This window comes from Lagopus leucura, unplaced genomic scaffold, assembly GCF_019238085.1.
Source record: "Lagopus leucura isolate 7727_CA_CO unplaced genomic scaffold, USGS_WTPT01 Super-Scaffold_100009, whole genome shotgun sequence".
Lineage (NCBI taxonomy): Eukaryota > Metazoa > Chordata > Aves > Galliformes > Phasianidae > Lagopus > Lagopus leucura.
Window position 1 is genome coordinate 14,022,499 of NW_024962266.1, and position 18,567 is coordinate 14,041,065.

An 18,567-nucleotide genomic window follows, 5' to 3' on the forward strand; every position below is an offset into this window, starting at 1 on the left:
GAGATTGCCTTTGTTGTTCACAGCATTTCCATTCCAGGATGCTCGGAGAATTAAAGCATACAAATAGAGAAAATCTGCAAAGCGTTGTCAGGTATTATTTATGTATTATTATTTTTGTTGGAAGAGACATGTAAATATAAAGAATTAGAAAAAGGAGCTACTAAAATAAATTATAATGGAAACCACAATAAATCTAACATGAGAATAAAAGTATAATGAGAACACATTTTCTTCAGCATAAATACAAATCCTGTCTGCATGCTAAAGCCCTATTAATTGGATACTTACCAGCGGAATAAATCTTTAAATGTGTAAAAAAATCTTCCTGCTCTGTGATGAAATATAAATATCACCAGATTTATTAAAGAAAAAATTCTGCTAAACGACTACTTCTCTTACATACTAATTTATGCTTATTCTACATCTGAAAGAACTCACCAAGATGTGAATATCAGCTAAATGAAGGGAGCTGCAGAAGGAGAAGGTTTAATGTGGATCACGAGAAGTCTCTTCGATCAGGCACGGCAGGTTTCAATGAAGTTTTATGTTATAAAATAGAGGAAAGGTGATAGTCTCTTAAGAGACATAATACTTATCCCACGAGTGATATAATAGTTCATAATTCACCAGAGAACAAGGCTCAAGTGAGTCATATATATTTTATGGCACAATTGGGATTAATACCGTACTTCAGAGAGGCATGCATAACCTGTTCTATTTATATGGAGAGACGGTTTAAAATTCACCCTCTTCTCACACCCTTTTCTCCTACCCTTTGGCATCAACTTATAAGAGAGGGACTTGAAAAAAATGAGTGTGGATGTCAGGTGAAAAACAGACATGGGATCGAGGTACAGCTGCAGAACCCTCGGTCAGGAGCTGCACTGGTGCTGCTGCAACAATTGGAAATGATGAGTTTTCTAATGACAGCTGCCCACCATCCCAGAAGAGGCCAAATCTCCATCCAATGTATTGATGCACTGTAGATTTTTTTTTTTTAAAGTTGTATGTAACTAATAAAACCACTGCTTGCTTTTTTTTTTTTTTTTTTTTTTTTTTTTTTTTTTTGGTGGGAACTGATGACTCTAGCCACCGTTTGCAGCCACTGAGGTGGAATTTGGACACACTTGGTCCCTGCTGTGTCATCACTGTCCTTAGGAGCTTTGCTAAGGGCAGGGGCAGACTGGTGGGCCGCTCTCTGTGCCAGCTGCAGGTGTGATGGCCATGGGAAGGTGAACATGGGCAGTGGGATGAGGGGTGAAAACCTTGCTTTCACCATCCATGAGATGTGAGGCTTTGGGGAGCCTGCTTTTTTCCTAATACACCAGGAATAGGATGTTTAGAGATGGTGGATGTGGTGGTCAAGTCTTGTCCTGAGGAAATATGTTTTGCTCCTATGAAAACTCATTGTTTTCTTTCAGATAATTTGTCTGGAATGTGGCCAAGAGCAGGAATTTAAAACACAAACTTGTTCTCTTCCTAAGGAAGAGCCATTTCCTTAATTGTGTCTGAAGAGTGGAGGCAGCCTCTCCAGCAAAATCCCCTGGAAGAACAAAAGTGTCCACGCTCCTGTCCTTGCCCTCCAATCAGGCAGCTGGCACTCGATGCTGGGATTGATAACCAAATCTGTTTGGTTTTGGTCAGAGCTCAATGCACCTCTTTTACTGGTCTCAGTTTAGCATAGTGTAACAGACTACATGGCATAAGTATTGGTATTTTTCTGGCATCTGTCTTTGCTAGATTTCCCAGCAAAGTGCAGTAAATTTGGGAGCTTTTATGAACCATCCCAGAGGGGCTTAATCACTAGGACTTGGGTCTTTGGTGAAAAGATCATGGTGCTCTTAAGAAGAATTGAAAAAATTTTTCTTCATGATCCTTCACACATATAATGCTAAGCAGGGTTTGGAAGGGCTATCTTTGAGTGACTGGTATTGAGGAGGCATCTTTTGTCACAACCAACTACTATACATATAATAATGATACACTTAAATGATACATAACCACCATTTTCAGAGCACTCTAAGGAGAAAGCATTTCATACCACACGGTTGTTTTATTGTGTGCATTGCTTGTGATTGTTACAAACCCTTGCCAATGAATGACAAATTTACATACACATCATGTCAGCCGGCAATATTTTGCAGCCTTAATTGCTTTAGCTTCAGGCATTCTGTGTCAAAATAGAGTGTTTTACGTCCTGCAAGTTGCTCTGTTTCTTTGCAACAGTTAAATTATTCTGTAATTTGCCTGTTTTCTTTCTAATGCATTGTCCATTAAGTCATTTAATAATTTATGTTATAAAATGTATGATGCAACCTTAAATAGCATTTAGAACTATCTTGAGGTGTTCCCGTTGTTGTGTCAGAAAGGACAAAAATCTGAATACGCATTTGTTTAAAACATTTCTCCAATAGTTTTGTGCCTGCTCTTAAGGACAGTGTAGTGTGAATCCAGCCAAGCTGGGGCTGCCCCCACTATGGCAGGAGCCAGAGCTGGAGCCAGTACTGCAAATGCTCCTTCTTGCTTGCTGCTCCTCTCTGCTGTGCAGCCCACAACTGCCTGAGAAGCTCCAAAGGGCTCTGAGCCTTCGTGTGCCTGACTCAGAAAATGGTGGGGACATCACAACCCTGCATTGAGGGCAGCTCACCAGGACTTGCTTACATACTTGCTCGTGCAGTGGGTGTGCAGATGCAGCTCCTCCTCTCAAGTAGAGGAAGCGCTGTGGTCTCTAGCAGGGTGTTTCTGTTCCTCACAGTATTTTCTCCCCTGCAGGTCTTTCTGTCCCAGCACTCATTCCTCCTGATAAGCCCCTAGATGCTCTGTTTATAGGTGTGACTTGCTGTCCACTACCGATAACTATGAAGGGAGAGGGTAGAATGCTGTGCTGGTGCAGTCTCACCTTGAGCACTGTGCACAGATTTGGGCACCACAATATAAGAAGGACACAACTATTAGAGAGCATCTAAGAGAGGTCTACGAGGAAGGGTGTAGAGGGCAGGTGTATGAGCAGTAGCAGAGGTTCCTTGGTTTGCATAGTTCAGAGCAGGCTGAGGGAAGGCCTCGTGGCAGCTGCAGCCCCTCACAGGGAGAGGACAGTGCTGAGCTCTGCTCTGTGTGACAGCGACAGGGCCTGAGGGAATGGCATGGAGCTGTGTCAGGAGAGGAGCAGCTGGGGGTTAGGGTCAGGGTCTGCACCAGAGGGTGGTGAGCACGGCACCACACTGCCAGAGTTCAGGAAGCCTTTGGATAATGCTCTCAGATGTCCTGTGCGGAGCCAAGGACTTGGACTCGATGATCTTTGCGGGTTTCTTCCTACTCGGGGTATTCTATATTCTATGATTTCAGGTGTGTGGCAGTGTGTTGGTGACAGCACTTTGGGACAGATCTTTGCATGGCCCACACACACAGCCTGGCAAGATTGGCTGCTTCTCTGCATGTTCACTCAAGTGGGAGGCGACTGTATCTCACATGCTTTCTTAAAAGCAAAGTGAGCAATTAGGAAAAGAAGAAACAGGGCCACTGCCTTCCATGATCTCCTGCATGCCTTTATCATCTGTTCCTTTGCTTCGAAGTCTGTAATCTTGATGGGAAGCAGATTCACCCCATGTGAGAAATTATGCATACCAATTGCCAGAAAATGACCAGCAGGTAAAGAAACAAGATGTCTGCTGTATTCAATTGCTGTTTTTTCTTGATTGACTTATGAGGTGCTGAAAGTGCATCCACTCAGCTACCACCAACATAGCCTGCTAAATTCCATGTTTCTTGGATACCTTCAGGAATGGTGACTTGACCACTCCCCTGGGCAGCCTGTTCCAATGCATAAGCACTCTTTTTGAGAAGAATTTTTTCTAACATCCAACCTGAACCTTCCCTGGTGCAACTTAAAGCTATTTCCTCTCATGCTATTGCTCTTACCTGAGAGAATGGGCCTTTCAGGTAGTTGTAGAGAGTAATAATATCTCCAAATGTCACAGCTAGGGATTGCTTCATATCAGCATTTTCTGGTTGTTGTAATCCACGATGCTAATGGAGTGTCTCTCAAGTGAGGTGTATCAGTGAGTGGCTGGCCCATACTCTGTCAATTTCTCCAGACTGTGCCTCTTCTGAGGGTATTTGTCCTCATGCCGTGGCAAGTGTCTCTATCCCTGCCTGCTCCATAGCTGCTAGAACTGGGCCTGTTGTGATGGCTGGTTAAACTTACAAGTCATGGAGAATGTAGGTACAGACCTGGCACTGCAGCTCCTAATGAGAACTATCCGGCTGGGTGCCACTCCCAGTATGGCATTCAGCACAATTAGGACTGTTTCCCATAGCAGAAAGCCAAATTTGCTGAATGACCAATGAGGGTCTTGATTCCTATTTTCACATTGGGGCTTATGCCTTTCCCACCCCTGAAGCCCCCAGTTTGGCTTGAATACATTTTGAATTATAACAAACATCCTGATACTCACACCGCATGAATGAGGGCAGAAGGCAGGGGGCAACTCCTGGCTATGTTCCTGCACTGAATTTAATTTTTCATTGATAATTAGACTCACAAAGCCACCTGATATTTTTGACCAGCGGGAAACAAAGGCCCACTGATTGACTCCAGGGATATGTGCAAGCAGCCCCCACTGTGCTCATGCGGCAGCTTCACAAAGACTCAAAACAAGAGCTGCGGCAAATTGGATCACTGTGCAAGTTTCAACTGGCCCATTGTGTACAAGTAGTAAATTGAGAGCTGATATTTCTGAGAATTATTTATTAGCAAAGCCTGGTGTCTCACTCCCCTTGTAGTTATCCTTTGCAAACAGCTTTTTACCAGTTTGGATGAGCAATCTACAGCACTTCATTATTTTTCTTTTATTCAGATAATTATTAAAAGGCAGTCGAGATATGCTCAGACTGGCAGTGTACTGCATCTGTACCCAGCTGGGCTGATACCTTAACAGTTAGGCATTATGTGTCTAATTGTATAAAATGATAATGGGATGCATTTGCAGGAATTTATTGCAGTGCAAACAATAAAATAAGATTATTTTGAGATTCATTTCTAATGTCTTTTGTGTTGTTAAGATTCTAAATAAAGGTGTCATGGTGACAGCTTCTAGTAGAGTGACCAGTTGTAAGCATTTAGTACAAAAAAGGTGTGAAAATGCGAGGCTGAGACCAGTTAGCAGAAATCATAGTTATACATGCTGAGACCTGCAGTGTTAAACCAAGTCTGAGTAAATCTTGGAAGGGGATTGATAACTTTTATTTTTTTTATTTCTTTTCTTAAAGAAAAGAAAATAAAAAACCAACCAAAAAAACCCAAACAGAACAAACAGGATGATGTACAAGAAGACAAAATGATGATTATTTCATTAGCTGTATTTTCTCTGCCAGAATTTTCCTCAGTTAAATTGAAAAAACAGTGCTGCTGCCATGGCTTGGGTTGCATGAAACAGAAAAAAAATTCTTGTCCATATTGTGGCAACCCTGTGCATAGAGTAAATATGCTTTTGGTTAATCTAATAATCTTTTGTGATAAGATTCCCCAAACAGTGAATAAAAACTGTTGGTTAAATGATGTTTTGCTGGGAAAAAAATGTTTTTTGAGAGATATAGGGTGAGAACATTCTTGTCCTCGGAAGTGTTTTGGGAAATGTTTGTACAGATGATCATTGGTACTGATGCACTTTTTGCAGAACATGGTTGCTTCCCTCCTCAATGGGAATTTTAGTGGTGGAGTACTGAAGCCTTTGGAGGAAGGGTCTTCTCCAGGCAAGAATTTCTTTTGTTACCACATATTATTTGAGCTGGGTGGGGTGCTGGGTTAGGTCAAGAAGCAGAGGCTTTCCCAACCTGCAAAACTCTCTTCTATGAATCCTGGGAGAAGGATGGCAGTGGCCGTATGCGCAGATGGACAGGCCAAGCCTGTGGAAGCAACGTCCATCCAGATGTAGGTCTCCTGGCCTTTCCCCATTAATGTCCTTGGAAGCTGAGCAGGGATAACTTTCCTTCTTCAGAGTCCTGAGGTTGTGAAAATCTCCTTCAGATATAAGGAAGAAATCTACCCTGAGCATTTTTCCAGGCATGTGTAGAGCCTCTCAGAGGCCAGGCATCATGGCACTGCCACTGCATGCAGCCTTGTGTGGCTCAGTACATGCCCCAACCACTGGGAGGACTGGGGTGGCCTGGAGACCTGAAGTGACACTGTCATCTGGAAGGAAACTCACAGTTGCTAATGAAAAGAAACCATAAATGGTACCCACAGCTTTCCTTAGTGAAAATATTTTATCTTGCAAGCTGTCATGTTAACAACAGTTACATTTGGGGTGGTTGTTTTGTTTGTTTTTGTAATTTCATCAAGTTGCTGAAATAAATCCTCAGTAGGTCACTTTCAAACTGGAGGAGGGCACAGAATGGATGACATCAGCTTCTAAGTCTGGAAAGAAAACCAGGGACCAGCCAATAGCCCATGGTCTGCAGGGTGATGGAAGTGCATGCTCACTGCAGGCGTGCTGCTGCTCTTCTGCAACCAGAAGGTAAATTTAGGATATATCCTTATGGGGCCTTGCATAGCGCTCACACAGAGACATCAGCATGACATGTGATAGTGAGACCACACAGGTACTGTGGCTGCTGTCCCAGAGCAGCATTGTTTTATCCTTTCAGTCTTGGACAAAACAACACAATTACAGGAACTAAAGCTTCTGTCTTTGATGATGAGAAAATCTCTTGCAGCCTTGATTTTGAATACATTTGAACATGTTGCCTACAAGATGTAGACAGAAATGAGCTGTGCATTTAACTGGAGCAGTTGTATATTCTGTTGATGTCACTCAAGTGAAGTGACGCGCGGAGAGCTATAAATGCATCTATTTATAGTGAAAAAAGAAATACCTTTTCTGATAGAGTTTTTCAAGCCCTGTGATTAGCTCACACTGTGGGGACACTGGGCAAGAAGAGGCCCTCTCAGACCCCACTGAGGAGAGCTGTCCTCTTCCCAGGAGGAGCCCGTGAGGTTGGCCCTGCTGTGTGATTCTCTCCATGGCGTTCCACCAGTGCTCACCTCCCACAGGCAGCAAAACCTCTGTGTAACCATGGGGCCCATGGGCCTCTGAGAAATTTGCCTTGGACTCATGATTTGCATTTTGAATATAGCTAACCACCAGTATATTTGTTCTATAAACATAAAGGCCAAAATATTCCTGCTGACTGAGTTCTAGTGGGATGGGTTTGGCCCTGAACCTCAGAGGTGCCTGAGTTTCGCTCCAGTGCTGCTGGGCTCCTTCTCCAATGCAAGGAAGTGTGGATCCATGGTTGTCCTCTTAGGCTGGCTCCTGGTGAAAGAAAGAAATTAGGCTGCAAAGGACTCTGAGTCAACCAAAAGTAACTGTGCAGACATTAATTCCTCGATGGCAAAGTATGCGTGGCATATGGGCCATGAATATGTCATTTGATGAATAAATTAAATCTCTTGTAAGAGGAAGCTGTCCCACTTTGCCCATGTAAAGAGATAATATAAAAATGGGTGGACAATTGTTATCCAGTTCTCTAAAGGAACTGAAATTAATACTAGGCATTTGAGTCGGCGAGGTGAAATATTGCAGGCACATAATTTTCTCATAAAAAATGCCACTTCCTGATTGAAAGTGAATTCTTCAGATGGTTTCAGCTAGACAAAATAGACTAAATGTAACAATAAAAGAGTTTTTGTATTTTTTAAAATTGAAAATTCTGATTTTTAAAATTTAAAATTGGTGGCGTGACAACAAATGTAGGCAAATACAAATAGAAAGCATAAGTATATCTTAAAATCCTATTTATTCCCCTTTGCTGTGAAAACCAGATATCTTTTTTTCCCCCTCGTCAAGTCAAAATGAAAGGTTATATTCCCAGTTTAGCCACTGAAGTGAGGATTCAATTATTTGCATAGCTCCAGTTGTACAACATTCTAATATTTATCTTTCAGCTGCTGCTGGAGATACAGTAACTATCTGCTACTCTGGCAGGAAAACTGAATTAAAAAAGAATAAAAAATTGAACATGTAGGGCTATTATTTCTGTTTCGCCATAATTATGCAGCGTGTTAAACAATGTATGCTTCCATCTAATGCAAATCCGCTACCTGGAAATACACAATTACCATAATACCTCTCTGGTTAGACATACGGTGAGACTATGATTATGCAGAGTGTGGGGAGAAGTTTATGTATAAAATTATTCTCTAGAAGAAGAAAGGATAAAAAAAAAAAAAAAGCCTAAGTAAAAAGCTAAGCCAGCACATTATCTAATTCTCAATGTAAAATAATGCAGAAGTGCGGAAGATGAACATCTGATTTGTCACATCTGATACGCTAATGTTTTATCCAAAAGGAAGAACACATTGTAACATGCTCATTCATCTGCATAAACACCACCTGGCCCTTTGCAGGCACCTACTCCGGTAACAAAAGTTAATGGCAACCCATTTGTAGCCATTTCACTGGTAGCATGGAAAGGATTTTTTTTTTTTTTCTTTTTAAAGCAACATATTTACACGAGAGCACTGAGGAACAGCTTCCCTCTCAGCACTTGCTTCTGAAACCTCTCGGCAACTGTGATTCAAAGCCGTTGGAAAGAAATGCTAGGAAGCAGTACGTGCAGCCTGCGCTGAGCATGCTCACACGCACACCCCTCACGCGGTGCACAACCAGCACACACACACTCAGGTTTTAATCACCAGCAATCCTCCATTGCAGAGGCAAACAAGGAGACTGCAACGCAAATCTGTACTTACTCAGAAGTGCTGCTCTGGTCGTGATCTAAATAGCAGCTAGTGATGGTTTCTAATGTGTGGCTAGGAATGAAACAGATTTGTTGCTTGCTTTTTTTTTTTTCTGTTCTTTTTTTTTTTTTTTTTTTTAAACTGGCACATCGTGGTCATATGCTTCACTAAACATGGCTTTGTGCTACATTACACATATGTGTGTATCATCACTTTGCTCTCAGACTTAAACAAATACCGGGCACACAATTCATAAAATGCTGCATACCAGCTCTGCCATGTTTGAAGTAAACTTACACAAGAAGGTGCAAAATCCAAAATAAGTAGGTGAATTCTGCAGTATTGAAATGATATGTATGTATGTGCATATTTCCTCTTGTGAAACACCTAGGAGGACTTCTGGGTCGCCTGGTCCTGGGCCAGGTGGGATTGGGACAGCAACCTCCAGCAGTACTTTCTAGCCCAAATTGCTCTGGTTCTGCATCATGCAGTCTCCTCATGGACCCCCCTCTTAAGAGCTTGCCCCACAGTCCCAAGACACTGCTGGAGAGATCAGAGGAGTGTTTGATCCCAGGCACCAGCTGAAAACTGGCTGCACCTCCAGGCCCCCATAGACAATGTAGACTACGAGGGTTTGGTATCTTTGGGAAGGAGACATGGAGAACTGGATCTGGACTGTGATGGGTGCTGTCACCGGAGGACTCTGAGCTGGAGCAGAAGGCTGCAAGGGTTAAACAGCAAGGTTTACCCAGGTGGGGTTTCACCCAGGCCTGGAGTGAGACAGGTGGAAGCTGTTAGCAATTAAAGAAGAGTAAATGGTCTTGATCAGCAAACACTCTCAAATGCCTCTGAATCAAGCTTCTGCCTTTCTTTGGCAACTGAGAGACTGTGATACCTGCAGTGGTATGGGGTACAAATGCACAGCTGTGTAGTGCTTCTGTGAATGGCTCCTTGTATCCAGAGAGAGTTGGAAAATATTGGAATTTCTTCATGATTTTACTTTGTGAGTGTTTCTATTTAATGGCTCTCTGACATCTCCCTTGTGTATCCAGGAAAGCCATCTTTTTCTTTCCTGTCTCAGTCCAGTGCTAGCAACTGCCTATTGTTCTTTGCTAGCTTTGCCCCCAGCACTGGTTTTAGGAGCCCTTTTTTGTCAGTATGTGCATTTTAAAGAAGTCTCCATAAGAATTGGTGAAGGCTTTTCACATAAGTATGGAGTAAGCACATAACAAGAGAGGAAGAAGGAAGGCTGGAAGCAGGTGGGTCCAAGCCTGACACCAGGGACCCTGAATCCACTTGCTGCAGAACTTCAGGACAGGTACAATTCTTCTCACTTTCTTATGTGAAAGAGTGAAGCTCTTACACACTTTTTCTCTTTTTCTGACAGAGATGTCTACCATCAATCAGTCATTATTGCTGTATGTTTATTTAATAGCAGTTAGAGAATCCCTCTGCTTCTTTATTGAAGGAATGCTGGAGGGTATAGCCCCTGTTTGATGAAATCAGGTGTTGCTAAACTAATGAAAGATTGACTAAAACATGCAATTTTGTTTGTAGTGGAAATCTTTTTTTTTTTTTTTTTTTTTTTTTTAAACCATCATCTGTTTTTAAGGAGTCCTATAACAGAATATTTCTGTCTATATATCACGTTTCTGTAGTTTATCTTCCAACAAATGTATCTGTGATGTTATGAATACTGTAGTCTGTGCCCATGTTTCACTGGCAATCTGGACCTTTGCTGTTGTACTTGTTACCTTTGACCTAAGAGAACCCAAAGATGTAGGTACTATTTCAATTAATTGCCCCAAATCAACTTCATTCCTGTGCTCAATGTACATGTGGCTCAGTTGCATGTAGAAACCCCGTACATAACAAAGAGAACATCAGTGCTGTTATTTTTGCTCATATTTTGGTAGAAATAAAGGCCAGTGCTCAAAGTGCCACTACATTTGTGCAGAGGGACATTAGCTGAGTCCAGAGCACACTATAACTGCATGGATATTTGAAATAAAAATCTCCCTCTTAGCCTAGTCTGCTGAAGAAAGGAGAATGTCAAGAGAATACTTATCTTTTCTTTGCCTGCAAGGGAAAACAGATCTGAGATCAATGGGAGTCCTCAAAGAGAAGTTGAGAGGGTCCCTTTAAGAGTAATCAATGTTCTTTTTTTTTCCAAGGGGAAAATAGTTTTGTTTGCTTTTTCCTTTATTTTTTTTTCTCTCCAAAGAAATGCCATTAGCCTTTTCATCGCCTTATAGGGTAATGTTCTATTCTATTAGCAATTCTTATTCCTATTGTAGCAAAGTGTCCACAGTACTTTACAGAGGAGCCATATAGCTCCTACCACAGAGTCACCTTGCTCATCACTAAAGGAAGTAGGGGAAGTGTGGTCTGTTGGCCAAACTGAGGATGGCAATGCCAGAGGCTCTTCTAGGACCAAGAGTGATGGTGAGACAACAACCATTCCTTTCCTTTAATGAAGAAGAGAGACCCTTGCTTCGTAGAACCTTTGAGTACTGAAGAACAGAGGCAAATCTGCCACAGACCTTGGCAAGCATGGAGCCAGCCAAGCCTTAGAGAAGAGGGTAACAGAGGAGCCTCATCCAGTGTCCCTTCTTTAGGCTTTGTTTTCATCAAGGTTGTAAAACAAAAATATTCTTGAGCAACAGGTACTAGGGGTCTTCCAGGCACTTCAGAAGTCTTTCTTTTTCTTTAGGCACCTCTTGAAATCTCCCTGCTGATCCTGTAACTCAGAATACCTGGGAATTGAATGCCCATCTTCTGAGAACTTGAACCAAAATCCTAGTTTGTCACAATGACCCTAGCTGTCACATTGTCACAATGTTTGCTTACCTGTCAAAGCAAACGTGCTTCACCAGTGCTCTCCTTTTACGTGTCCAAACCCCCAGCATAGTGCCATATCTGTAGAACAGAAGGATGCTCTAGAGACCAAAGTGTCTAGTGAGAGAAACGGCCATGCTGGTTTGGTCACTGGTCTTCAACGTGGAGTCCAGAAGTTTTATGGCAAGATACAGCCCCACTGGCGAGCGTTTTTCCCTCTTCTTGCTGCCAATGCCAGGCAATGTGCCACCTGGAAATGCATTACCATGTATGGCTTAACACATCAAGCTAGAATTTACACCTACTTCACAGCTTTGCAGCTGTGGTTTCAGACTATAGAAATGCTGGCCTGAGCAAAGTTGGGTGGCCAGCACAGCCATGGTACAATAGAAGGGACTCTGAGCCTTGCCTAGGGATAAGTGGTTTCACGCATGCAGATGCACACTTGCACATGGGCTTGCAGAAAATCTGAGATCGCTATTATTTGCCAAAGAGCAGATTGCTTCCGAAAAGAATGTAACTCTGTTCTGCAGAAGGTTGCTGAAGTTTGCAGTTGTAGCAGCTAAACATGAGTAATTGCTTTTTCAAAGGTTATCTGCTGCAAATATGTGCTCCATTGTTGTGATTGTTCATATCCCCACAACTCTGTAAGAATGAAATGATCTAGACCATGGCACTCGATCAGAATCTGTCCCACTGGTTTCCTCATTAAGATTTATTTGGTAAAGGATATGAAATATCTTCCACAGGAGTAAACCATACCCAAGCACTTTCCCTACCCTGCTCCTTGGAGATGCAGTGAGAAGAATTCACAAGTAGAGCTATAGCTCACCAGTGAATATAGACTATTATGTGCAGCCTGTTGTATGGGCTTCTCTTCTGGATTTAAGTGGATTAAATAAGGTGCTATTTTCAAGGAAATAATGTTTTTGAAATTACTGGAACTTAGTGAAAGCTGCTTCTCTGCAGCCGTTCATACAAGCTCTCCATCAAGAAATGATGGCTTGTTATGTTTCAGCTGGTATAACTGCTGTCTTTTTGGAACAAAGGAGCAATTAGAAATCATTTGTTATAAAAGCCTCTTTCCTTCTGTTATGAGAGCCTTTGTCTTCTGCTGACCCTTTTGAAAGTTGCAGTTTTGCAAAAAAACAAAAAACCTTGAGAGGAGGCTTTCTTGTCTTTAATCTAAGAGCAAAGTAAGAGCCTAAGTAACAGTCTGTGGTATGACTTTAATCAAGTTAATGCAGCCTGCTAGACTGCAGGCTTTGGTTAGTACAAAGAGATACTCACATGTAAGCTCATGAGTGGATACTTTCACAGGGCATTCAGCTGAAAAACAGCTCTATGAGATAAGAGATCAGGTCCAAGAGGAGTCAATGACATGGCATACAGTAGATTGATAGGGGCTGGGAATGATGCTGTTGCGTTGTGTCGGAGAGGTGTAGTGGCAAAAGCCAGCTGGGCCCTCTGTCTGGCAAAATTCCCTTTTTAAGGTGCTTGTGAAAAAGGAGTGCACCGTGATGGACCTTTGTTTAGTTCAAAGGTTTTTACCTCTTTATTCTAAAGCCCCATTGTGAATTCACAGGGCTTAAAATATGTATCACTGTCCCTTTCATTTTATCCTTCTGAAAGAAATCAAAGGCAAATAAAAAAATTTTTTTTTTGCAATGAGCCTAGCCTGTTTGAAATGAGGTGGTGTTTGTACATTCGGTCTCTCAATCTTGTATTTTCTGGAGAATCTTCCTGAATTTTGTAGGTAATTTTGTAGGTGGGTGCTATATTAAAAAAATAATAATAAATGGGGGGATGGAAAGGGAAAAGAATTCCAGATAACTTCTAGGTAAGCAGAATGTTCTTTCTATTCTCTTTCCCAAAGGGAAACTTCAAAATATTTAAAAAAATAAATATCACGAAAACTTCCCACAATTTTTTTCTGTACTGTAGGATTTGCGGTCATTAATTTGGCATTTAACGCCTACAGTCCTTCACCTTCACTTTTGTCAGCTGTTACTGTATAAAACAATAACACTCACACACAAATGAATCTCTATGCTTTTCAGAATCACAGTGTAAATAAAAAAGCTGATAAATAAGGCCGAATGCAGAATAAAAAACGCAGTTTATTTCTGCTTTATTCTGCAAAAATTAATTATAAAAAAAAAAAACAAAAACCCAAACACTAACACAGCTGTGTTACTCCAAAGAATTCACAAAATAATTGTCACAGCTATTACTAATTGTTTGAGGATACCTGCATTGCTGCTGTGGCATGTTTTTTGTTTAGAAGGAGAGACTTTCTTGTTTTCTCTATTTGCAGGGCACTCAGTGCTCTCTGCTGACATATGATATGTAGTTTAAATTCTATCTTTTATCCGCTCAATACATTTAAAGCTTAATCTCAGTGATTGACAGTTTTCATGAAAAAGGAAGAAATGATCTGGTTTTACTGTGAAGACAGAATAATCTGTTAACAGAGCAAAAATATTGGTGACACTACAGTGTTTCCAAAGGAAATACTTTGCGCATCATCCTGGGATGTGAATCAAAACAATCATGACAGGTGAATGAAAAGAAGAAAATTAAGATATAGCTACAAACAAAAGCAACATTAATAATTCAGGCAAATAAACTTCAGTATAAAGAAAGGAAGCATGCTGTCAAGGTGATGGAGAATGTTTCCTGAAGTACAGCACATTTAGGCTGCAGAAAAATATATAATGTTTTACATTTTCACAAGGGCTTTTTATATCCCTAATTTCACTCCCCTTGTTACATTTTTCCCCAAGTAATGTTATTTGGTGTGATCCATAAGCTAAACCTGGTTTAATGAGTCTGATTTTTAGGATGGTAAACTTCATTATGTTTTTTAAGATACGAAGGAAGGCTGAGCTGTAAGGGGAACACATCTCTCTCCTTCAGCATGCTGTAATTTATTGCTGCTTGGCTTTAATTGGCATGCACGGCTGCCTCCTCCGCCCAGCTATCTCTGCTCTGCTGGCTCTAGGAAGCACTTGGATCCTCTGCTGGGATCTTTCAGCAACATTTTCATATTCATGATGATTTATTTGTAATTAGCTGTGTGGTTGGGCGCTCCCTTGCCGTGGTCTATGGTTCTGCTTGTGCTGGGAGGTGCCTGGGCCATCAGCAGCATTTTGGGACTGTGAGCAAACAGGTGTGGTCAGGCAATGGCCTCATCCTGAAATGTAACTTTGGACATTCATCCATCTTCCAATCACAGTTTTACCAGACCTTCCTCTTGCAGCTCTGTTGCTGCTCCTCCTGAAGCAAATGCTCTCAGAAACCACGCCTGGGGTGATTGAGGAGTTTAATAACAGCTGTGCCTTGAGTTCAGTTAGTGGTTTCTCTTTATGTTCTCATTTAAAGCAGCAAGTAGTCAAGGCTCAGGCTGCTTCAGGGTTTTAAATGACTGCATATAGTCTTATGAAATGCATTAAATATCACTACAATAAGAAAAAAAACCACAAACTGCAGAAGAAAAACAATTTGTAAGTATGACTCTAACACAAACTAGGCTGTTCCAGTGTTTATAAATATTCCTCTGTGGAGAGAAGTGTGTGTATTATAATAATTATACATTAGTGCCTCATTAGTAGGGGGTAACATCCACACTGCTTCATTTTCCTCTAGTGTATTTTTCATAAGTTAACATTTTAAAAAGTCTAATTTAGCGGGAGACTGCAGATACCCACGTGTCTGTGTGTCCATTTCTGCAGGCAGCCTGGGGGCTCCTGCTGGGTGTAACACTGTAGGGTCATCGTGCCCTGGGAAGGATCTGCCATGGAGAAAAGTGCCAGGGAATATGGGGAATATGTGCTGCTGTGAGTTACTTAGCTTATGTGATTTTGCAGGGTGTGTGCTTTCTTCCTATAGCATTTGCACCCTTGAGGCTGCCCAGCAATCCTGGTGTAAGCCCAGCGATGGCCTTGGTCTCTGGCATGGCCAAACAACCTGTTAGCATATCTCAGCAATGCCAAATCATTTGGTGGCTGAAATGTGGAAATCTTTCTGGGTGCTGTTTTTTTTTTTTTTTCAAATAACACTTCAGATATCACCAGTTTGCCAAGGGAAGGCAGCAGGACTATATATCTTTCTAATGCCATCCGGCTCCATGATTTTCACTACCTGCTAGGGTGGGGTGATTCAGCACACCGTTTCATCTTTTTGTTTCAGTTTCCCAAACAATAAAAGCTGATTAAGTGTCTTTGCAACTTTGTTTGTGGTGGAATCTTGTGTCTGCATATGGACCATATTAATCCTAGGGAGAGAGAGAGAGTGCGAGTGAGCGCCAAGATAATGAAGGAATGAAACACTTCTGAGACTTTCCTCACTGTCACTGCTGCTACCAGAATTATAATTACATTACAGAAGGGAAATTAGTGACAACCTGAGAGGAGCAATTCCGCTGAAAACTCTATCCCATCATTAATTTCTTTTTTTGCACTCCAGTCAAGGTTGCAGTTTATAGAATCCAACAGCGATATGGCACTTCACTAACCCCTCCTGTTTACAGAAAGCAAACTGACTTTGGAGCAAATCACCTTTTCATTGTTTAGAAAGACAAAATAGTACATCAAGGGAAAATGTACTAATTGATGGCCTTCTAAATAAAGCATGAACATACAGTTATACTAAATTGGTTGTCTTGTTCCTCAAATTAATCTCTTCATTATATGAGACTAGGCTGAATATTTTGTGTTTCAATCCATCTTTTAGAACAGCATTTGATTAATCAACTTAATGATGACAGTTTTTAGCTTGTGACAAATGACACATTTATATAGGCAGTGTTTCAGATGATCCATGCTATTGTAAGCAAAAAGAAAAGAAACATCAATTTGGAAGGTTAGATTATTATGCCATGGTTTACACTCTCTACAGTTTCTCTAATGAAAAAGCGAGGTTTGGATTATAAGAGACTGCCACCTGGAAGTAATAATGTTAAATACAACTTCTAGACACTGTATCTGCCTTCCCCTAGTAAATATTTTGCACAACAAATAATGTTGATCATATATTCTGTCACACAGGAGCTTAATCAAAACAGAAACCATAGCAGTCAACAATTCAAGCCCAAGTAACTTAGTTTTAGAAAGTTAGATTATTGCTGTCAGTACTACACGAGGCATAAACTAACATTTCTTTGCATGTACATAGAAATGGATCCGATTTTAGAAGATGAGAATGGAGGCAACAGAAACGAAGTGAACAACAGTACCACATCAGCTTTTGCCCCTAGCACAAGGTGCTAAATCACCATCTTGGCATCTGGGTGACAAGGCACATCATTGCTGGTGGGAGAAGACACGTTCAACCTGGTTGACTCCTGGCATATGAGTGCAACTTGGAGGAACACAGTTACTTCCTGAGATGGAGTGTATGTAGGGCTGAACTTTTCCTGCGTGGTTTATGTTGTCTACATTACTGGCTATATTTGGTAAGTACACATCTTTTACCTACATTTTACTAGCTATGTGAGAAATGATAGTCTCAAGACCTTCCAAAAAGCAAGAAACAAGAACAAACATTTCACATTAAACCCAAGAGTCTTTAGCTAATTTTTTTTTTCTAGAGGAAAAAATTGTACTCATCTGCAAGCATATAAAAATACTGTTTTTTAAAGCCCTTAATGCTCAGGCATCCTCACTGGATCTGTTATTCATCTTCTTTTTCCCAGTTAACAGCCTGTTGTTGTTTGAACTCTGTAAGTTTTGTAACTGGTAAAAGGGCTGCTCTTAAAAATGTCTAAATATTTAATAGAGATCAGCAGATCGGTGAAGAGCAGGGTGTCCACAGGTGGGTCAGAAGCGATGCCTGTAAGAGAAGAGAAATGGCTCCTAGGGCCTTGCTGGCTGCTTGCCCACTGCGAGTGGCCAGGCTGGGGGTTGCTGGCAGGCTGCAGAGCTGGCCTGGGAAAAGAAAGCCAAAGCACTTCAGAGAAGTTTCTTGCCCTGCTTGGATGTGAAAACAGTCCTTCTTTCATGTTGCTGTTTTCTACTTCACTTTGGAGACAAAGCCTACCTGGGTCTAAAATGTGAATGTATGTAGTGCAGAAGGGTCTCTGGGGAGCATGATCTGGGAAGCAGCTGCTTTCACTCACACACCCATGTGGATGATGATGTTCCCCTGGTGAGCCCTGGGCTCTGCAGATGTTGAGGGTGGGCTGGTGCTGCACACCGTCATTTAAATGTGGGCAGCTAGTCTACAGCTGTGGTTTGTGGTGAGGCAGGGCCGTAAGGGCTGGCTTGGTTTCTGGTGGTAAAGTGGTCAGGGACAGAGTGCCTGGTGTCAGATGTCACTTTGTCATCTGTGTCTGTGGGTTTAGGATTGTATAGCCCATGTATCTTATCAACGCACACTTAACAAAGTAAAACAGTGAAAGTGGGAAGAGTGTAGGATTGTTGCTGTGATGTGATGCTGCACTGGCCCCCTGCTTCTCTGTGCCAGTTTATTGTAAGAATTTCATTAATGTAATTCCTAAGAAAGCAAAATGCAGTGATGCTGATTAAGTGGATTAGATTTTGCTTAGATAAGAGATTATAAAAAATAAATGCTAATAAAGTAAGTTGACACAATGTCATGAGTTATGCTTCTCTGAGAAATGAGAGTAGCAGCAGTTTGTGGGAAATATATGACGCTACATCCTTTCAGATATGTGGGAACTTACTTGGACCTGTAGTCAGTGCTACTGGAGCATAGCAGACATAATTCCTTGGAAAATAGCTAGCAAAATACACATATAGAAATTAACTTGATTATTACAAGTGAAAAAATAAAACAAAAACCCTGAAGTCCCCATAAAAATCTTGTTTCAGTCATACTGCCATTGAACCAAGTACTCAAGGAGGTGGGAACTGAGGGGTGAGAGTACTTCATTGCTTGGGCCCAAAGTATGGCAGGGAAATTTCCCATAAATAACGATAAAAGAAAGTTAGTACAATCTTTTAAAGCCCAGCATGCTCTGGTATACA